General features: G+C 44.3%; 1 long non-coding RNA gene across 1 annotated transcript in view; it reads right to left on the minus strand.

The window, feature by feature from the left end:
- Positions 1-23752, minus strand: part of LOC137453710 (uncharacterized) — a 117109-nt gene that overhangs the window by 80865 nt on the left and 12492 nt on the right. Inside the window, exon 2 of the long non-coding RNA XR_010990446.1 lies at positions 17423-17515. This is a non-coding gene — a long non-coding RNA (uncharacterized lncRNA). The remainder of the gene's footprint in view (positions 1-17422; positions 17516-23752) is intronic.

Below are 23752 nucleotides of genomic sequence, written 5' to 3' on the forward strand. Positions count from 1 at the left end.
CTTAAGCAAGGTCTCATCAGATCAGGTAGGAGATTTTCAAATGCTGCCAGATCACCAGTGACATCAGCTCCACTGTCAGCCTGGAAAAATGGTTAGGACATTGCATCTACCAGGGAAAGACTGTTCTTCCCCTCTAGCTTTTGGAATATGTGTTTGACTAGTGCTTTCTTCCCCAGAAATCAGGATAAGGAAGACCACGCTGAAAAAGAAAGCACCGATGACACCAAAACCAAGTTCCTCCATTCAGCAAGAGGGCAGCCAGTACTGCACAGACATCTCCAAATAACCATGGAGATTTTAAACCAGACCATCTCTGAGAAAAAACAGGTCAAGTTGCCTTGAATTACCACTATTTTACCTAGGCTGGATGGAAAGGCATTCTGACTTTTCCAGGCTGATTGAGAAATCAAAAATAGGCTTCTTAACAGCATCCATTTCTCTCAACCCTGCTTTGATGGGGAAAATGAACTCTGTAGCTTTCCAAAATGCAGAAAAACTCTGCTTATGCTCTTACAGCCCTTTCTCTGTTGTTCATCCACCAGCCCTGTAATAGCTGCAGGACCGGCACACCATCACCAGGTCACAGGTACGGATCTAACAACACCAAAAAGAGAAGAGGGGAAAAAGAAGAAAAAGCAATTTCCATCTTCTCAAAGAATTTTCCCTCTGCTGTTCAACTCTCGACTTGCTGTTTTTCTTCCTACAACAAACAAAATGTAACATCATTCAGCTATTTTTGGAGATAGATGTTTTCTCCAGGATGTGGGCAGAGGGAAACAATTTGTATCCACACTTTAGGATTATTTAAAGAGGGAACAAAATTAATAAGTAAACGTAAGAATGTAAGCTAATAACACACTCTTATTTGGAGAAAAAAATAACTCTGGAAACATTTTAATTGAAGGGCTTCACATTTGATACCAGCTACTGAGAGTAGAGGAAATAATCATTTATTTCATATAGAGCAAGAAAACTTTGGAAGAAAATAATAAATCCCATTTGACATAACCATCAACAACATTTGCCATGAACTCCAGAATGATGTTCTGCTGAATATTCCAACATGAATACACTGTAACCAAATGGCATCATGACATGAAGTCCTATCAATTATTTTCTCAATGCTTCCCTTCATCTCAAAGATAGAATAGAATAAACCAGGTTGGAAGAGACCTTCAAGATCATCACGCCCAACCCTTCAACCCATCCAACCCACCTAAATAACTAACCCATGGCACCAAGCACCCCATCAAGTCTCCTTGTGAACACCTCCAATGATGGCGACTCCACTACCTCCCCAGGCAGCCCATTCCAGTGGGCAATCACTCTCTCTGTATAGAACTTCTTCCTAACATCCAACCTAAACCTCCCCTGGTGCAGCCTGAGACTGTGTCCTCTTGTTCTGGAACTGGCTGCCTGGGAGAAGAGACCAACATCCTCCTGTCTACAACCTCCCTTCAGGTAGTTGTAGAGAGTAATAAGGTCACCCCTGAGTCTCCTCCTCTCCAGGCTAAGCAATCCCAACTCCCTCAGTCTTTCCTCATAGGGCTTGCGTTCCAAGATGCTGAAAGACTGCACAAAAAGGTGCTCCCAGGTCAAAGTGAAAGGTACCCAAGAACTACGGAGGATGGTTCAAATGACTGTTCGTCCCAAAGTGGAAAGATCATAGAATTATGGAAATGTTTTGGTTGGAAAAGTCCTTTAGAATACAATTAACCAGGTTGGAAAATACCTTTGAGATCGAGTCCAACCTATCATTCAACACTATCTAATCAACTAAACCACAGCACCAAGCACCCCATCCAGTCTCTTCATGATCTTTGCTCCAACTGCTAAACCAACATTGTCAAGTCCATCACCAAACTATTTCCCCTCAGGACCAAATCCCTACATCTTTTAAATACCTCCAGGGATGGTGACTACAGAATCTCCCTCAACAGCCTGTTTCAATATTTTCCAAACCCCTCAGAGAAGAATGTTTTCCTGGTGTCTGATTTAAACCTCCTCCGGCACAACTTAAGGTCATTTCCTCTCATCCTACCACTTGCTGCTTGGGAGTAAGAATTACCTTAACAGTTGGTGTCACAACTTTTAAAGAGGATTTGGATTGGGAATTATTGTACCAATTAGATGCTTTCTGCAAAGAAATTAAACACATCAGGTTTGAAATGATAGTAGCCTACTCCAAGTCATAATCATGAATGCACTTAACACTGTTGGCTCAATTTTAGAGCTACTTAACAACACAAAATTTTCCACTGAGTCTTCCTGTTGTAAACAAGCCATCACGAGTAGCAGAGACAATGCTCAAAACAGCTCCATGGATGATGCACAAGCTCAGAGGGACTCCAGGTTGCACACTTCTTTGTCTGGGAATTCCAATGGCTTTTTCTCCAGCCATGACCTCAGTTTAGGAGGAAGGAAACAGATAATTAATATTGCCAAATCCAGAGAGTGAGATTGCAACACACCTAAGTAAACATTTTATCAGAGATTTTCTGATTGTTCAAAGTGCTGACATGTGCAAGGAAAGGGCCTGCAGAGGTACACTTACTCTAGCTGCTGGTCATATCTAAAAGCAATAATTCATGCTAGGATATTAATTCAATTTAAATTCCCTGAATGAAAGGAGAAAAAGCCATTCTGTGGCCAGCCTCACCCACGTAACCCAAGTGTTGTGTCCAGGAATCCAGTTTGGCTTTCTCAGCAGTCAAAGAAGAAAGCCTGGAGCCACAAGACCACATTGCTGGCTCATGGTGAATTTTTTCTACCAGCACTCCCAGGTCTTTCTGCATGGAACTACTTTCCAGCAGATCAATCCCTAACCTGTGCTTGTGCAAGAGGTTATTCCTCCCCAGGTGCAGGACCCTACACTTGCAAACACTGACGGATAACAGCTTCAAACTTAATGAGTGCAGTTTTACAGAAGATATCAGCTAGAAATTCTTCAGTGCAAGGGTGGTGAGATACTGGAATGGGTTTACCCAGAGAAGCTGGAAGCATTCCCCATCTCTGGAATCATTCCAGGCCAGGTTGGATGGGACTTTGAGAAACTTGGCCCAGTGGAAGATGTTCCTACCCGCGGTCATGGAGTTGGAACAGGATGATCTTTAAGGTTCTTTCCAACCCAAACCATGATTTCACATTTCTCTGGGGGTAGGGAAGGTGTGATGTTTTGAGGTCCCTTTTTGAATGCTTATTCAGGGTCTGTACATCCAACCAACTTATATTCTTGTGGACTGGTAAGTATCACAAGCCCAGTTCATCCTTTCTTGAAAAAGTCCTTTACAAACAGAGTAGAAGAGTAATCAAGCACCATGAAAAGTTGCTCTTGCACAACATGATCTGGGTGACAGAACACCCCAAAATATCTCTCAGCTGAAGATGCTGATAAAGCTTTCCCCTCTGCATTTAGATGGGAAAAGAAAGTCCAAATGACAAAAATCAAGTCAGAAACAGCCATCATGTAAGCTACTAAAAATATTGTCATCTAAACAGGAAGGTCAAAAAATAAACTCCTAACTGCCTTCTCAACACAACGGAGAACGAGTCTATTCTTGAGCATACACCAAGGCCAGCGAATTTGGGAAGAAGACAGATGGGAGAATATGTAGCAGAGTATGTTCCCTAAATACTTCCACAAATAGGCTACCAAAAGTCAAGAGATGCTGTGTCACAAAGGATGCAGAAGTCACAGAAGACATTTGACATTCCCCACCAGGAGATCTTCTGGAACAGATAGAGAAGTCTTTTCTGCTTGTTACCATGGCACTGCCACCAGACGCTCATCCTATTGTTTGCCCATATTTGCAAACAAAAAGGCTGGCCTCCCATGGTCTTGGGATGACAGATGCCACTTTCTCAGCCTTTCCCAGCAACATGCTGATGATCACCACAGAGAATTACAGTGATACAAGAACTATTAATGGTCTAACACTGACTTTCTAGTCCTGTTCCCCTGATTTTTCAGCTGCTCCCCTAACTTGAAGCTGTTGGTCAGCTTCAAACAAATTGGAGAGAAAAAAGGAATAAAAAACATCCTAAAATACAATTACCAACCCAACAGATGAGTGAAATATTAAGGTTTGAACCAAGGAAAGAAAGACAAGTGAACACCCATGTGCAGGAGAAAATCAAAACACACCACTTGCAGCAACTACCCAGCACATGGATTACCTACGAGTGGACAAATGGGTAAGCAGTCAGGGTTATGATTTGACTTGTGGCAGAGATAGAAACAGAGGTGGAAAGAAGGTCAGGAGATGAAAGCTACATCTGTAGGAAAGAAAGTACCCCTACTTGTTCTTCAAGAGATGAAGATCCTCCTTCAGAAGCTTGTATTTTACACATTTCTTTTGTGACATCCTTGCTGATGTCCCTAACAACAAGACCACTCTTGGTTGTGTAGCCACCACTAGTGCAGCCAGTCACTACTGTTCCAGCCCTAGGGCCACTTTGGACACTTGGGTTTCCTCACACAAGATGTAGTTAAATTACACAGCATGTTTTGAATCAAGGTCAGGTTGAGCAATCTGTTTTAGTGGAAGGTGACCCTGCTCAAGGCACAGGGATTAAAATGAATAGGTCTTTTAGCCTTTTCCAACTCATATCATTCTACAATTCTCTGATAAGCCTGTCATTGCTCTGACAAATGCATCCACCCACAATATCTTCCCATGTGATCAACAAATGTGGACCACAGTTAAGTAGAGAAGGGAACTAAGAGAAATGTGTACTTCAATTACATCAGTGACCTGATTTTTGTTACCTCACTCCAAAGTCTCGATCTACACCATACACTGCCTGAATTTTGCATTTCTGCTCTAAAGATTTTTGCCATCTAACACACAGTCTTGTTTGCAGTCAAGTCAGAGTAGAACTGCTGAATACCAACACAGCTGGATCTCAACAACCCTTCCACTAAACTGCAGGGTAAAAATTAAGGGAGTGCCAGTGATTACTAAGAAAAAGGCAGCAACACACCTGTAGGTTTCCAATCTAAAGTCATTTCATGGAGATGGAAATAATCCAGGTGCAGGGAAGCATGCAAAGGCAAGCACACACAGAAGAGTTTGCATCACTACATTTTCTAACCAAGTCACAGCTGCCTTTATTGCAATGTCCTACATTGGCATTTCCAGTTAAGAGAGGAAACTCAAGGGAGGCGATTCAGACTCTCTGCTCTATTCTGGTGAGATCTCTGAGCGCTGTGTCCAGCTCCAGAGTCTTCAGCACAGGAGCAGGGAGGTCATTCTGCCCCTATACTCAGACTACATTCAAAAAATTATTTATTTTTTTGTTACCCTGAGGGTGGCAAAGCACCAGCCCACACTGCCCAGAGAGGTGGTCAGTGCCCCATCCCTGGAAACATTCTGGGTCAGGTGTTTGGAGTTCTGAGGAAACTGCTCTAGTTGCAGAAGTCCCTGCTCATTGCAGGGGGGTTGGCTAGATGAACTTTAAAGGTCCCTTTGACCCAAACCATTCTATGAAAATCCACTAATACAAACATCTCTGCCTACCATCCCAGAAAAACATAGTTTGAGGAAGACACAGAGGCCTCTCCAAGGAATATATGCATATATTAAAAAAATATATGTATTTTAGAATAACCTTTAGAATAATCTTTATTTAGAATAAACCAAACCAGGTTGGAAGAGACCTTCAAGATCATTGCGTCCAACCCATCAACCAATCCAACCCACCCAAACAGCTAACCCATGGCACCAAGCACCCCATCAAGTCTCCTCCTGAACACCTCCAATGATGGCGACTCCACCACCTCCTTGGGCAGCCCATTCCAATGGGCAATCACTCTCTCTGTATAGAACTTCTTCCTAACATCCAACCTGAACCTCCCCTGGTGCAGCCTGAGACTGTGTCCTCTTGTTCTGGTGCTGGCTGCCTGGGAGAAGAGACCAACATCTGCCTGTCTACAACCTCCCTTCAGGTAGTTGTAGAGAGTGATAAGGTCACCCCTGAGTCTCCTCTTCTCCAGGCTAAGCAGCCCCAGCTCCCTCAGCCTCTCCTCATAGGGCTTGTGTTCCAAACCCCTCACCAACTTCGTTGCCCTTCTCTGGACTCGTTCCAGCAAGTCAACATCCTTCCTAAACTGAGGGGCCCAGAACTGGACACAGTACTCGAGGTGTGGCCTAACCAGTGCAGTGTACAGGGGCAGAATGACCTCCCTGCTCCTGCTGGCCACACTGTTCCTGATGCAGGCCAGGATGCCATTGGCCCTCTTGGCTGCCTGGGCACACTGCGGGCTCATGTTCAGCCTACCATCGACCAGTACCCCCAGGTCCCTCTCTGCCTGGCTGCTCTCCAACCACTCTGACCCCAGCCTGTAGCACTGCATGGGGTTGTTGTGGCCAATGTGCAGAACCCGGCACTTGGATGTGTTAAATCTCATGCCATTGGATTCTGCCCATAAATGCATTCCTCTTTCTTGTCTACATATGGAGCAAGCTACAGCAGTCCATGTTCTCTGGTTTCCACCACCAGCATTTATTTGTCACCATCCTTATTTCTGAAAGCAAACTACAAGTGATAATGCACGACCCTCCTGCAAAGATGATCTGAGATGGATAGATGGAGGGTGAGAGGTGTAATTTCAGACAGTTTGTATTGCTCACAGCACCAAGAACACTGCTTTCAGGCTGCAAGAAAGGTCAATGGCAAATTGAAGTCTGTGAAAAGTAAAAGTTTACAAACATCTCAACAGAAATTGGAGATAATTTGAGCATTCAGGGAAAAAAGCAACCAGAGAGCAAATCTTGGTATACAAGCGTCTTCTTCACCACAAACACATGAGCATACTCTTCTTCAGAAGTCCAGAACATCCTATGATGAAGCACAAGACCACCAATTAGTGCCACTAACAGTAGCACCCAGTGTGACAGGAACATCTTGGGTCAGGAAGATTGAAGAGAAATGCCCTGAGCATGACTGCCAGAAGAGTATTTTAAAAGAAAAATCCCTTCCCTTCAACAGAGTAGTTCTCAAGTCCATTTTGTTTGTTCAGTCCATGCCTTAGCAGTAATAAACCCACATGCTTTTACACTGCACAGCGCTAAGTACTGCAGAGCAACATGTTCTCAGAGCCACAGTGGCTGAGCATCCCTGCTCATGTCCCCTGCAAAATGCTTCCTGTCCCTGCTCCCCCCATGACACAATCTCTACATCCTCTGGACACAGACACCTTGCTTTTGTAGCTTCAAGCCCCATCCATGTCTCATTTTGTTCTCCAAAGCATCCTCCCAAGTAGCAGAAAGGACACCAGCAGCACAAATGGGTGAGTAGGGTAGGGTAGTAGAGTAGGTGGGTAAGCTAGACTTGGACACGTACTAACTAGTTAGATGGACAATACCAAAAACATGGATAATTGCTGAATTTTCCCGTTGCCCTGGAGGACATTAAGATATCAAGTCCTTACATGCTTCCTGAACACATTCATTGACTGTTGGGTAGAGAAGAAAAGCCCAAACCAGCAAGCTGAACTCTTTCTTTTGATATTATTAACTCAGCCAACCTACTAAAGCAGCAGAGGCAGCAAGACAGTGACAGCAGAAAGCCTTAAAGGAAGTGAAAGACTTCAGAGATTCTACAAAATTCCACTTCTGGAAACAATGTAATAGTTCTCATCTGTTCTCACTTTCATACCCATGCCCCAAACATTGTATTTGCATTTAATTTTCTGGTTCACCAAGTAGAAAAATCACCCATTCCACTGGCTTCCAGCTTTATTTACACACTTGGTTAGGATTGAGCTGAACACTCAAAACCGTCCCTAAAGGCTTCAGGTGCCCCCAGCTCAGGTGTGTACTCATCATGTAGGAAAGCATGAGCGATGGAAGCTTTTGTATCACAGGTAAAAGCACTACCCAGAAGAGACCATCTTCCACCTTAGCACACCAGATGAGGTCCTACCAAGTACAGAGAAGGGCATCAAAGCTGGTGAAGGGCCTGAAGATCAAGACTTCAGAGGAGGGGATGAGGGAACTGGAATTGTTTAGTCCGGAGAAAAGGGGATCGAAGAGAGACATCATTGTCTTCCACAACTCACTGCATGGAGGTTGCAGTGAATTGGGGGTCAGTCTCTGCTCCCGAGTATCAGGTGACAGGAGGAAAGGAAATGGCCTGGGAGGTTTAGGTGGGGTATTAGGAGACATGACATTACTGAAAGAGTGGTCAGGCATTGGAACAGGTTACCCAGGGAAGAGGAGTCACCACCCCTGGAGATGCTCAAAAAACATACAGACACTTCAAACATGGTTTAATGGCTAGGGTGGTATTAGGTCAAGAGTTTGACTCAATAATCTTAGAGGTCTCTCTCAGTCAAACAATTGTAGGAGTCTATGATTTTAACTCCCAATGGTTGGCACTTAGCTTCTTCAGCTGAGTATACAAGCAAGATTAGTTCACCCCCAGTGACTGCAGCAAGCTGCCTTGTAGAGCTACTTCTCCTGTACCCAAATCTAAGTCATTTTTTTGGGTAGGGTTTTGTTTTGAAGCAATCAAGCTCTCGAACCAGCTCACCATGCAGACAACCAGCACACCAATGCCAAAATGCTAGATCAGGCTCAAGTCCATGGATCCACTTAAAAGAGAGTGGAGTCCCGACTTTTACTGGCTTAAAATGATGCAGAAAAGCATCTCTGGGCTGCAGCTTTGTGATGCATTAGTTCTGACAAGGGAGATAACTCAAGACCTCCCCACACTGCTCCTTCCCCACCCCACCCCACGGCTGATTCTCTGCTCTCTTGCTAATACAGCGGCCAGCAGCTCCTGCTGTAAATCAGATCAATGAAACATTCAGTTAAAAATAACAGCCCAAACCTCCTCCATTGCAGGAGAGCCTTTAGGATTACAAATGATGAAAGCCAGTTTCTATAAAAAGCAAGCTGAGTTGAGAGCGATTTCTGAGAAAGTGGCAAAAAATCAACACCAAACCCAGCCAGCAGAACGAGGGCTGGGCTGCTCTGAGCATTCAGGGGTCACCAGAATAACCCCAATAGTGGAAAACTGGGCCTCAGTATCCCCAGCTAGTGACTATCTAAGATGCTTCCCTGCTCCCATCCTCGTGGTGGGTGGTGGTCCTGTAGGAGCAGGACATTTATAAGACAACACATCCTCTTCACAGTTAGTACTTGGGCACCTCCTTGCCAAGTAGGCTGGGTTATCCCTGCCTCATGGCTGGGAGACAAGGGGGAAGATAAAAAGATGCAGCTTCTGGAAGAGAAGAGAAGGCTGCAGGGAGAGCTTTTCCCAGCTTTTCAGTACATAAAGAGGGCCTATAAAAAAGGCAGAGGCAGACTTTTGATCTGGGCATGATGTGACAGGATAAGGGGGGATGGTTTTAAACTAAAAGAGGGGAGATTTATACTAGAACAAAGAGTGACATTTTTTCACACTGAGGGTGGTGAGACACTGGCCCACATGGCTGAGAGGTGATCAAATCCCCATCCCTTGAAACATTCCAGGTCAGGTCAGATAGGGCTCTGAGCAGCCTGCTCCACACAGAATAAAATAGGTTGGAAGAGACCTTCAAGATCATCGCGTCCAACCCATCAACCAATCCAACCTACCTAAACAACTAATCCCTGGCACCAAGCACCCCATCAAGTCTCCTCCGGAACACCTTCAATGATGGCAACTCCACCACCTCCCAAGGCAGCCCATTCCAATGGGCAATCACTCTCTCTGTATAGAACTTCTTCCTAACATCCAACCTAAACCTCCCTTTGGCACAGGCTGAGACTGTGTCCTCTTGTTCTGGTACTGGCTGCCTGGGAGAAGAGACCAACATCCACCTGTCTACAACCTCCCTTCAGGTAGCTGTAGAGAGTAATAAGGTCACCCCTGAGTCTCGTCTTCTCCAGGCTAAGCAACCCCATCTCCCTCAGTCTCTCCTCAGAGGGCTTGTGTTCCAAACCCCTCACCAACTTCGTTGCTCTAGTCGAAGATGTCCCTGCTCACTGCAGGAGTATTGGACTAGATGATTTTTTAAAGGTCCCCTCCAACCCAAACCATTTCATAATCCTAGGGTTGGGTGTTTGAGAGTTTTTGCCTTTTTTATCTGATCTAGGCATCTTTCAGCTAAATGCAAATTGAACAAACAACCAGCTGTCTTCATGCTGCAATCCAGATGGATGTCCCCATGCTTGCACCAGACCCACAGCAGCCCACCAGCAGGAGGATGCACAGCAGCATCTCGCCTCTCCTTTCCAGCACTGGGATACAATCTCACTAGAGTGACTGCAGCTTTTAATGCCTTTCCCAAGCATCTAATTCACTCCGTATTAACCACTCAAAGCATCTGGCCCTTTCATTTTACCCCTGGAGACACCAAGATAAAATATTTGTTGGGTTAAGCACAAAACCCTCCAGCTCTAGGCACTCGATCAGGACAGAGGAGCTGCTGTTAGGTGGTTCTCTGATATAGTGCGGCAGTACAGCACTGTCCTTGCAATAAAAGCACAGAACGAGCTTCTAAAGATACCTTTTGAAACTAGATGTTTCTAAGTGAATTTAGGTTTCATGACAAGATCTTTCCACTTACTTCTCACTTTTTCTTATGCTTTCCCCCCCTTTTTTATTTTGGAGAGGGGTCTTCGACAAGGTCTCTTCTTTCTCAAGCTCAGTATTAAATTAGCAGGACCCAAAAATGTATTGAAAATGCACTCTTAAGGTATGGCACACACCATATTTCAAATAAACACAGCTGAAAACCTCCAAATATCAAATATTTCAGTATGGGGGTTGCTTACTTGACACATGCACACAACCTCCAAAAAGTTTAACCCAATTGCATAGACAAACTCATCAGCACAGGAGGGTGCCAGCAACCCCATGGTCCACATCTCCACAGTCTTCCCAGGCTCCAGGGAGCTTTGCAAAGTTGTCTGTGTATGACAACAGTCTTCCTCAGGACCTACAGCCCTGCAATACCTTTTCTGTGAGCTTGGCTTTGCTTCCAGACTCCCAACTGGTCCTATGATGACCTTCATCTCCTTTTTTCCTTCTACTCTCCAATAAATTTAGAGTTATCCAAAGCCAGCAACCAGCCTTCATGTCTTTCCCTTCCACAGCTTCCAGTTCACAATATGTATAAGCCTACAGCAATGCTCAAACTCAGTGATTATCAGCTGGACCTTCAACAGTATTTCTATCTATTATCTATTTGTGTGGTTCTGCTCCACCCACATGTAAGAGGTTTCTGATGGGGCATTCAAGCTCATTCCCTTCTCCATTATTCCAATTGCATCCTATCATAAGCCTCCATGAAGCTTTAGCTTCAGCCTGCCATGGGCTGTATGAGACCATTATTTTAGGGAGAGCTTTAAGGCACAGTCTCTTAGTTGAGGTCTTCCAGATCATGTTTACTAGTGGTTGGGTTTGATGATCTTAAAGGTTCCTTTCTAACCTAAATTATGCTATGCCCAGATATCACCAGAAACCTTTAGTACTGAATGAGCAAACCACCAAAGCGTGCATTAACATGTGTCATCCACATCTTAGCCACAACAAACCATGAACACTGAAAAAGACCTGGTCTACATTATTTTGTTTGACCTTGGGCTACAGCAAAGACAAAGCAAGATGATCCTAGCCCATAAATAATCCCAACTCAACCAGCACGTACAGACAAAAGAAGCTCAGATGTCCAACCTTGAAAGTAAGCATACAACAGCAGTGAAATTTCTCCAGCTGTTTCACCTTAAGTAGACAAGAAGGAGGCATTGACACAAGCAACATTCTGCAATTCAGGCAATCTGTGTTCAGCTGCCAGGCTTGCATAAACTCCACAATGCAGGGCAAAATCATCTCACCTGCCTCTGAAGCGTCCTCATACTGCACAATCCATAAGAAAGAGTCCTGGTTTAATGCTTCAGAATGTAATCGTCTTTGTTGGAAGAGACCTTGAAGATCATCAAGTCCAACTGCTAACCCACCACTGCCAACTCACCACTTAGCACTACATCTACACACCATTAAATATCTCCAGGGATGGTGACTCCACCACTTCCCTGGGCAGTCTGTTTCAGGGCTTGACAACTCTCTATGAACAAATTTTTCCTAATATCCTATCTAACCCTCCCCTGGCACAATAATAGGACATTTTCTCTTTTCCTATCACTTATTACTTGGAAGAAGAGACTGATATCCTCCTCACTACAACCTCCTTTCAAGGAGCTGTAGAGTGAGAAGGTCTCCCCTGAGTCTCCTTTTCTTCAGGTTAAACAACCCCAGTTCCCTCAACTACACTTCGCAAGACTTGTGCTCTAGATTCTTGCATGAGACTTGTGCACAGCAAGAAATGGACTTGCATAATTTTTAAGCTTCAGGTACAATATAAAACTCAGAAATGTAAAAAGATATAACAATTATAATCAAGGTGGCAAGAAACTGTCCCCGTGTTTATCACCGAAGCAATTTGGCAGCCCTCCTGAACCAGTTCATACCACTGATCAAGGCATTTCTTTGCATCAGCCTGCTGCAGCGGGCAGATAAACCAGAGCTGCACCGTCTGCACAAACTGTTTGCAGGCATAAATCTTAGCAAAGTGGCTTCTTCTTTTGAGGCAAACCCAGAAAGAATTATATGTTGCATTAAACATTTTCTTCTCTGTCCTCTTCTCGACCATCTGAAAGATCAATTAAAGTGCTTTTGCAGAACACAGGCAAAGAGAAGGGCTTTCCAGAGCTAAATAATTAAATAATGAAGCTACTCCATGCTTCTAATGGGATTGCTAAAGAAAACAAGCATAACAACTTAAGGATCCCCACAGTGAAGAAGAAAATGTGGAAGGTTTTAATCACCCACTTGCGAGGTAACAAAATAGATTTCTCCAGTCTCAGCATCTCTTGCAAAATTTCCAGCACTCAGACACAAATATCAGTAACATGCTGCAGCAAGCTCAGAGTTTCTCTGCCCTCACACAGGAGCATGTGCAAATCCCTCCCTTCCACTCACTAACACATATTTGCTGTTTCCATCACTTCTGTTTGCAAAGAGATCAAAATAAAACCACAAGCAATTGCACCCGTGGGTTTTAATACCTTCTGCCCCTTATGAGAGTCTTGCTCTTCTGTGTATCAGCAACCTCTGCCCAACTGCACTGCAACATTTGGCAGCATCACTATGAGCTTTCCACACACTAACCAGGAATGTGACACATGGGCAAAGATTCAGCACTGAGACCGCACCCCAGATCTCAACTGGTCTCCCAGTTATAACCCAAGACCTAATTTCTTCTCCCTCAAACTGCCCTATATCATAGAATGGCTTGAATGGGATCTTAGAGATTGTCTACTCCAACCTCCCTACCATGGGCAGGGATGCCCCTCAACTAGACTTGGTTGCTCAAGGCCTCATCCATCCACCTCCAGGAAGAGGGCATCCCACAACCCCCCTGGGCAAGCCATTCCAGAGACTCATCACTGCTGTACTGAAGAACTTCTTCCTAACATTCCTATCATGTCTTTGCAAGGCAAGGGATGACCAATTCCCATCAAAACCCTATCCTCTTATTTTCCCAGGAAGAAATGTTTTGCAATGAAGGTGCTGAAACAGAGGAACTTCCTGGCCTATCCCTTCTGAAGTTTTGAGCCATCCATTGCAGTATTCCAGTTGTACATATCGTTCCACTATGTTTCCATGATGGCAACCACGTCAGTTTTCCTGCAGCACAATGGCTTCCATCTCCCATTCATTGCCCATGTTGCATGCATTGATGCAGATGCAATTCAGTTGGGCTATTGATCCTGCCACTTTTTGAGGGGAGAAGCCTTAATTCCTCTGTGACCTTCCTCAGGTGCTTCTGTGGTTTCTACCATATCAATAACCCTTGGATTATTTTTTGCTGCAGTACAGATCTACCTCTTTTGATCAGTCCTGCTAACTCCAACAAAAAGATGCTTTCACCTCTTTGAGATAGATGCACCTCATCTGTCACCAGCAGGTCTGGTGTCATGTAAACTGACCCATGATCAAAAAAAACCCTAAAATTCTACTGGTGACATCAGATTTGGAGCCAGATACTGAACTGCTGGGTCTTCCTCTTTCTTGCCTCATTATTCCCTGCAGATGGAAGAATAGAGGAGAATGTTTTTGCTCCCGATCCCTTAACTAGTCATCTGTGCCCAAGTACAAAAGAGCTGACAGAAGAGAGAAATCACTGCCCTACTCCACTGAAACAGAAGACAAAAAAGCCTTGCAATATTAAAATAAAACCCACAAAGAAAAACAGACCAAAGAAACCAACCAAACAATAAAAACCCACTACATACCACAAAACACCATCAAAGCCAACAAAGAATTCAAAAAGACCTTCAACAAACAAAACTAAAAGCTAAGAGGCAAATAATTAATTTCAGCAGTGTGCAGTGCCCATACTCCACACAGATTGTTTAAGTTGATGGTTGCTGGTTTAATCAGAACCACAGTAAAAAGAAAAGCTAGGGTCACAAGTACGAGATTTATCTTGAGTAAACAAAACAGGTTTCCCAGGGAGGAATTTTCATTTTAAATGGGGGGGGGGGGGGGACACCAACGCAGCTGCAGTTTGTCAACTGACCAGTAAGGGGAGTCGGTGCCTAGAGCTTTGACTCAGCCATGCGACTGCAGTTTGGGTGGAGAAAACAAATCAACAATTGAGGCAGCGACATTGAGAAAATACTGAGGAGTGCCAGAAGATGCTAGAGGAAGATGGACAGAAAGCATCGTGTCCAGAAAAAACGCTAATCTGGGAAGGGCAAGGGCTGGAAGGATACTACAGTCAGGAAGAGTCATGCTTTTGCTTGGAAACAGGTCTTTCTCTCCTTGCAAGATATAATGGGAAGTTCATGACAGAGAACATTTGGAAAGAGAAAGGCAAAAGACAAAGGAAATCAAGCCAAGATGAAGCTTGAGATAAGAAAATAAGGGTTAAATCTCAACGCACTTCTGAGTAAGATATTCTGACAGAAGTGTTCAGAGCCATGGTGGATGGGGCCTTGAACAACCTGGCATAATAGGTGGTGTCCTTGCTTGTGGCATGGGGGTTGGAACTGGATACTCTTTAGAGTCCCTTCCAACCCAAAGCATGTCTCCCAGAAAAGACTCGGGCCAATTCCTCTGGCGGCCCTGTGAAGCTATCTAGGTGGTTATCAGGTGCTTGGGAGAAAACTTCAGACATCTTATCACTGAGCGCCAGCACTAGAAAGTACAAACAAAGACTTATTTTCTAAATTAAAAGAAAATAAAAAGCTCAAATCCTCTTGCAAGGAGTGGGATTTAATAATATTATACAGTAGCTGAAGAAAAATTGCCAACAGTAGGAACTCATTAAGCATTGTATAGGGAACAGCAGCAAAATGACTACTGCGTCTATAGCCATGCTGAGCTTGTCAACAGAAACAGGGCTGCCACCAGCTATGGGGCCATGGGGTGGTGCACTCAAATGCTTAGGTTCCTCTTTACCCTTAATCTCATTAACCTCCTATTTACTCTGTTGTTGGTGATTACTCAGGATGTTAATAGGCATCCTTTTTGCACACCATTTACTGAACTTTACAAATGCATTCAGCTCTGTACACAGAATGGGGCTGGAACATGCCAGTGCTCCCCAAGCTATGGAAAATGGAGTGGGACAAATAAAATCCTTTTTAAGGATTTGCTTCAAAGACTGTGGAATTGAAACTTGAGGAGGGCAGATATAGACCAGATATAGACTAGATATTAGAAAGACATTCTTCATTGCCAGAGTGGTGAGACACCGGAACAGGTTGCCCAGGGAGGTTGTAGATGCCACTTCTCTGGAGATAGATACAGAATTAACCAGGTTGGAAAAGACCTTCGAGATCATCAAGTCCAACCAACACCATCTAATCAGCTAAACCATGGCACCAAGCGCCCCATCCAGTCTCTTCTTAAACACCTCCAGTGACGGTGACTCCACCACCTCCCTGGGCAGCCCATGCCAAAGGCTGTTCACTCTTTCTATGAAAAACTTCTTCCTAACATCCAGCCTAAACCTGCCCTGGCACAGCTGGAGACTGTGCCCTCTTGCTCTGGTGCTGGCTGCCTGGGAGAAGCGACCAACCCCCACCTGGCTACAAGGCCAGATTGGATGAGGCCTTGAGCAATTTTCTAGTGGAAGGTGTCTCTGCCCATGATGGCAGGGTTGGAACTAGATGATCGTTAAGGTCCCTTCCAAGCCAAACCAGTCTATGAATGACTGCAAGATAACCAATTATTTTTATAAATAAATAAAGCTTGTGGTTTGTTTTTCTTTCTCCTAACTCTAGAATGCTTTCTCAAGTATTCTATGAAGAAGAAACAGACACTAAAAAGAAAATACCCAAGAAAAAGACTTATTTTCTACTACTCAGCTGAAGTACATGAAGCAACTACTCTAAACACAATACTAATTACCATTAATGGTATTCCAGGTGGAAAAACAGATGTAGTTTAAGAAAACTATTTCTGCTGCTAAAAAACTCCATAGGTTTCACAAATACAATCTGTTACACCTTGAATAGAGAAATTTTTACTGACCATCTGTTCCTATTAGAGAGCACCCATCAACACTGGCTTTGACCAGAAAGAGTGCATGCATTAAGACTGGCTTTGTCCAGAAAACCTAACTCAAAGCCAATGCACCATGAGTGTGGGCTATCACAGAGATTAATGAACATGTCCAGAGGAGGGTCACAAAGATGACCATAGGCTGGAACACCTGCCCTGTGGGGATAGGCTGAGAGTTGAGTTTTTTTCAGCCTGGAGAAGAAAAAGCTTCAGGGCAGTCTTGGGGCATTCTTCCAGTACTTAAATGGGCCTACTGAAAGCTGGGGAGGGATTGTTCATCAGGGAGTGTAGTGATAGGATGAGGGTTAATGCTTTTAAGATGAAAGAAATTAGATTTAGGTTGGATGAAAGGAAGAAATTCTTCATTATGAAGGTAGTGTCATACTAGAAAAGGTTGCCCAGAGAACCTGAGGATGCTCCCTCCCCTCCCTGGAAGTCCTCATGGCCAGGCTGGATGAGGCTTTCAGCAAACTGGTCTAGTGTAAGGTGTCCCTGCCCTTGTCAGGGGTGTTTGAACTAGATGATCTTTAAAGTCCCTTCCAAATCAAACAAATCTATGAACCAGCCAAGTCAGCTAAAATCAGCTATCATAGGAAGGATTTGGATGGAAATCACTCAATATTAGCCAGTTAAAACCAGGAAACTACCAAAAGAGCAGAAGACACTACCCAGAGATGAACATCGGCAAGTGCTGATCCCATAGCATTTCTGCTCATTCATTCCAGAGGCTGAGTCCACAAAATGTAGCATTGCCTCCAATGACATGAAAGGATATGGAGGAAAACAACCAAAATAGAAGAATGAACCTGAAACAGGAAGCGTTATTAAAGAAAGAGAAAAGCAAAAAATATCTCACCCTTAGTTTTGTTCCCTCGTGTTGTGGAGCCACTTGTTTGGCACTAGGCAGCAACACCCCAACAGACCCAGGCCTGTCTCAGCAGGATTGTCTCTGCTCAGGGAAAAAGAGAAAAAGAAAAACCAGAAGTGAAAAGTTCATAGGGTTTTTAATCTGCTCTGTTTCCCCTGGTCTGAAGCACAGGCATTCCCAAGACAGAGGTTTTAGCCCTTTCTTTAGATGCAATTGCATTTTGAAGTTTCTGCATCTCATGAATTTGTTACAGAAATGTATCTAAAGAACCACAGAACTGTTTTGTTTGGAAGTGACCTCTAAGACCATCAAGTCCAAACATTAACTTAACACTGCTAAGTCACTACTAAACCACATCCCTAAGCACCACATCTACACGTCTTTTAAATCCTTCCAGAGATGGTGATTCCACCACTTCCTTGGATATCACCAGCACCTGCATCAGGAAACCCTTGCTTTTCAGAGAATCATGGAATATATCTGCTTGGAAGAGACCTCAAAGACCATCCAATTTTAGCCTACACAAAACCTCTTCACAATGAAACACACATATGAAACCCTCACTCCTCCCACTTAAAACATGAAAGATGTCCAGCAAGTCATTACAGCAAGTAGTTCTTGTTTTCTGCAGTTCGTGATTTCACATCATTTTCATGCCCCCTTGCTTAGTGTTCTCCTATTTTACATTGTCTTAACCAGGTAAGCAGGAACTGTCAATATTTTCCCTTCGTTTCCTACAACATCCATGCAATTGCAGGGATTGCTGAGATAGAAACATGCAACTGGGACAACCAAGTGGACCCAGCACTGGATAAGGTCCCAGCATTGAAAAGCAAACTTTTTTCCAGTATGGTGTACCACAATGCTGCACCAAAGACTCAGGTCTTTGTATCAGCAGCCAATTGTTATAAAGCAAAGTTAGCAGAAGACTGAAAAATCATTATGGTATCTCTGCAATTGATTTTTAACTAAAAACACATATAAAGAAGAGGAAAAAAAAACACATACTTTAGGAATAAGTACAATAGTACATATACAATAGTGCAGATGCTTGTGTGCAGAGCCAGAGATAACATATTTAGACAATTGCATATATATGGCCTGGATCAGGAACAGTGTGGCCAGCAGGAGCAGGGAAGTCATTCTACTCCTGTACTCAGCACTGCTCAGACTACACCCTGAGTACTGTGCCCAGTTCTGGGCCCCTCAGTTTGGGAAACATGTTGAGTTGCTGGAACATGTCCAGAGAAGGGCAACAAAGCTGGTGAGGGGTTTGGAGCACAAGCCCTGTGAGGAGAGGCTGAGGGAGCTGGGGTTGCTTAGCCTGGAGAAGAGGAAGCTCAGGGCAGACTTTATTCCTGTCCACAACTACCTGAAGGAAGGCTGCAGCCAGGTGGGGGTTGGTCTCTTCTCCCAGGTGGCCAGCACCAGAACAAGAGGACACAGTCTCCAGCTGTGCCAGGGCAGGTTTAGGCTGGATGCTAGGAAGTTCTTCCCAGAAAGAGTGAATAGCCATTGGAATGGGCTGCCCGGGGAGGTGGTGGAGTCACCATCACTGAAGGTGTTTAAGAAGAGACTGGATGGGGCACTTGGTGCCATGGTTTAGTTGGTTACATAGTGTTGGATGATAGGTTGGACTCTATGATTTCAAAGGTCTTTTCCAACCTGGTTAATTCTATTCTAGGACAGCATCCACAAAAATCAAATAGATAACTCCAGAGACTCTAGTTCATGATTTAATAAACCCACTTCCTCTATACACACTTTAACAACAGAATTTTTTATCCCAAATATGGAAATTAATGCTTCATAAAGAATTTAATGTGAATTTTAATGCCATTTATTATGGTTTAACAAAAAAAATTAAAATAGAGAACCTGAAAAAGAATAGCTTAGGCAACTCAGGTAGAGGCTCTCTTACAGTGTGAAACCTTAAGGACACAGAAGTATTACTGTTTTTCTTCCCAGTTCCTCAAAAAGCATGTTTTCAAACAACTCGCTGAAAATTTTGGCTGTTTAGTTTGTTTCAAGCAACAGAAGCCTCAGCACTCCACACTTAGCCTTCCAGACTTGGCATCAAAGCTTTCTTATCCTCCTTGAGACAGGATGGCGGAGAAAGTCAAGATGACACTAGAGCTAGAGACAGCAGCAAAGGATGCTGAGGGAGCTCCTTCCCTGAGCTTTCAGACCCTTAGATAAACCACACAATTACCCTTTCCTCTTCTTCAATGAGCACCATCTATTTCAAAATGCCTCAAAGGCAACAGCAGAAGCTCTAACACATTGGAAAAAAAATAAAATCATTACAAGCTTTTAAGTTACAGTACCTGCTGCCAACTTTTGAAGAGAGGGCAAATAAATAAGACCTTTAAATTTTAAGATGTTGCTCAGCAACACCTTGTCATGCTATATCACACAACACTTCTTTCTCATTATTTCTCTGGCCAAGGGTCAGAATTCATCTTCCCAAGAGACAAATCTTCCTATAGAGAAAGCAATGAAATCTTCCTATAGAGAAAGCATCCAACTACCTCAGGAACAATCCAGATCTCCATTCTGGAGACCCTCGAAACATCAAGACATGATACAATTTCTCAAGGAGGCAGCCCTCACTCTTCATAATCACTGTGCAGCTACACAGGAAGCATGTGCATTGTCACCACAGAGATGTAGGATTCCTTATATAAATCAAATTCCTCCTTTAACACACCTAAGGAGGCATCAGGATGAAGTACCGTTGTCACACTGGTCACACTACACATTAGCAACTCAACAGGAAGTCCACTTACCGGCATTTGGCAGTTTTAGGAGTGTTTTTACTGACTTTTGGGGATCTATTTCTGTTTTTTTAAAGAGAATCATAGAATGGTTGGGGTTGGAAGTGACCTTTAGAGGTCACCTAGTCCAGCACCCCGGCACCAAGCAGGGCTGTCTTCAACTAGAGCAGGTTTCCCAGGGCTCTGTCCAACCTTTGTGCTACCACTACATGCCCTTCAGAAAAATAGCCTTCTCTAGCAATCTTATAGTGCCCTTTAGGTACTGGAAGCCTGCTGTGAGGTCTCCCTGGATCATCATCTTCTCCAGACTCAGTCACCCCAACTTTCTTAGCCTGTCCTCATTGGAGACATGTTCAAGTCCTCTGGCAAGCAGAGGTAACTGCTTGGTATACAGCTACAACCTGCTCTAGCACCAGCACTGTAATTTCCCCTTCTCTGATGTGTGCCACATTTCAGTGCATTCAGAGGTCCTAGCAATGGGCAAGCAGCAGAGGATCCCTCCACCTCTGCCAACATGCGGCCAGTAAAGTCACTCCTTGACAACCTATATTGCTTTCCACATGCTATCAAGTTCCCATCATTCAGAATCTCATCTCTAACAATCTCACATGGAGCAATCCTGCTCCAAATGAAATCTTCATCACTTGTCCAGCACACAGAGGCCAGCATGAGAATCTCAGGTTGCTCATGGCTGTAACATAAGAGCTTCCATCACCTCCATGTAGCCCTGGGTCATGCACCTTTAAGCTGCCTCTACAAGAAAAAAAAACAAACAACCAACTCTTTTTTCAGACCAAGCAAAACCTCTCCTGCCACACAGTGATTCAGGTCCTTAAGCACAGAAGCCTGGTGGCTCAGCTTTACAGAATTATCACTATTCTGCCCATCTCTCCGAGCAGCCAATGGTGCAGGCAGCCTGAGGAGGATGCAAAGCAGCACTGAAATTATCAACACGCGCTACGTTGTGCGTGCGACTCCTTGCCGACCCATCTCCTCCTTATCTCATCCACCCACCCTTCCCATCCCACCCATCTGTTTTCTTCTCTGGCTTTTCAGGTGGTTTCTCCCCAGCAGGGTCCCTCCTTCTGTGGGACACCGTACAGAAGTGGAAAAGGCAAGTGATCTTTGGTTGGCATTCCGAGGAACAGCTCCATTACAGGGAGGAATTCATGAGAACTTTGCCTACCTGCAGGGGTTTTTTTGTTGTGGTTTTTGTTTTTTTAAGCCATCGTGTCTGTAACTCACATGATGTCAGTACAGGAATATCACACTAAAGATCTGGCATGTAAGGGGTGGGTTTTCCTCGTTTCTATGGTTATGTGCAATTTTAATGACCAACCTAAATAAAAAAAAAAAAAAGCTGGAAGACAGAGAAAGTAGGAAGGAGTGAGGTAGGCGGTTAATTTTGATTGACAAGACACAGCATAACTAGTTAAGATCTGTCAAATGCCTGCTGAGGATCACAAATCCTCAGTACAATCTATGGCAGACTGAATTAGACTAAATGCACAGCTTCACAGAAATGTCAAAGGTTCTTCACCGAGAGAGTTATTCGTCATTGGAATGTGCTGCCCAGGGAGGTGGTGGAGTCGCTGTCCCTGGAGGTGCTCAAGAGGGGATTGAATAGAATAAACCAGGTTGGAAGAGACCTTCAAGATCATCGCGTCCAACCCATCACCCAACACCACCCAATCAACTAACCCATGTAACCAAGCACCCTGTCAAGTCTCCTCCTGAACACCTCCAGTGACGGCAACTCCACCACCTCCCCAGGCAGCCCATTCCAATGGGCAATCACTCTCTCCGTGTAAAACTTCCTCCTGACCTCCAGCCTGAACTTCCCCTGGCGCAGCCTGAGACTGTGTCCTCTTGTTCTGGTGCTGGCTGCCTGGGAGAAGAGACCAACCTCTGCCTGTTTACAACCCCCCTTCAGGTAGTTGTAGAGAGTGATAAGGTCACCCCTGAATCTCCTCCTCTCCAGACTAAGCAGCCCCAGCTCCCTCAGTCTCTCCTCATAGGGCTTGTGTTCCAAGCCCCTCACTAACTTCGTTGCCCTTCTCTGGACTCGCTCCAGCAAGTCAACATCCTTGCTAAACTGAGGGGCCCAGAACTGGACACAGTACTCGAGGTGTGGCCTAACCAGTGCAGTGTACAGGGGCAGAATGACCTCCCTGCTCCTGCTGGCCACACTGTTCCTGATGCAGGCCAGGATGCCATTGGATTGGATGTGGTACTTGGTGCCATGGTCTAGTCATGAGGTCTGCGGTGACAGGTTGGACTCGGTCTTTGAGGTCTCTTCCAACCTTAGTGATACTGTGATACTGTTTCTTACCCAGTGAGATCAGAGTTCACCATTTCAGTTTCCACACACAAAGCACCTGATACCAGAACTACCAAAATAGTGAAGGAAGGGGGCACAAAAATATCTGGTTTCTATTATTTGTGAGATTTTTGAATGTTAACATGCTACAGGGCCTTAAATTCTGTCAATGTATATTTTTTTACTCATTGAATATATAGATATGCACACCTGTATGTGTCAATATGGGCTGAGGGATTAAAGGGATGGAGACCAGCCCTGAAATGAAGGACTGAGGGTGCTGGTGTATGAAAAACTGGACACTGTGCACTTGCAGCCTAGAAGACCAACCATATCAAAGGAAGCATGCCCAGCATGCTTATTGTTGAAGTCATGTCTGTCTTCCTTCTTTTTAAAGGGTTTGATAGACTGTTACATCTTTATTGTGTGCCTCCCACCATGGTAGGGAGGGGATTCTGCTGCTGTTTCACTCTGGAGAGATCCCATTTTTGTCCAGCTCTGCAGTCCTCAGCACATGAAAGCAAGGGTACAAAGGCAGACTATGAAAATTATCAGAGGGCTAGAATACCTTTGCTATGAGGACAGGCTGAGAAAGTTGGGGATGTTCAGCCTGGAGGAGAAAAGGCTCCAGGTAGACCTTATTGCAGCCTTTCAGTACCTGAAGGGGCCTAGAGGAAAGATGCAGACAGATTTTTTTTGCAGAGTCTGTTGTGACAGGACAAGAGGTGATGGATTTAAACTAAAAGAATGGAAATTTAGACTAAATACAAGAAAGGGATTCTTCACTGTGAGGATATTGAGACAAGGGCCCAGGTTGCCTAGGGAAGTAGTAGATGCCCCAGCACTGGAAACATTCCAGGACACATTGGACAGAGCTCTGTGGAACATGTCCCTGCTCACTGCAGGGAGGTGTGGCCTTTAAAGATCACTTCCAAGGAATTCTATGATACATACATATAGATCTATATAAAAATGACAGCATCCACAAGGGTGTCAATGACTGCAGCCTCAATTTGAAAGGTATTATCATCTGCATGACTTTGGAATCACATCTGTATCACTTCAAATGCTGCAGAGATACAAAGCAAGGAAATGGCTCCTGCACTAAAGGCCTTAAAATAGCAGATTCAATGCAGAAAGAGAACACAGATTGGATGTGAAACACCAGAAAATGCAGAGACCACCTGGAGAAAGAGAAACACTGGTATGACAATCTGCTGT

This window comes from Melanerpes formicivorus, unplaced genomic scaffold, assembly GCF_026170545.1.
Source record: "Melanerpes formicivorus ecotype bairdi unplaced genomic scaffold, bMelFor1.0.p_v2 SCAF_71, whole genome shotgun sequence".
Classification (NCBI taxonomy): domain Eukaryota; kingdom Metazoa; phylum Chordata; class Aves; order Piciformes; family Picidae; genus Melanerpes; species Melanerpes formicivorus.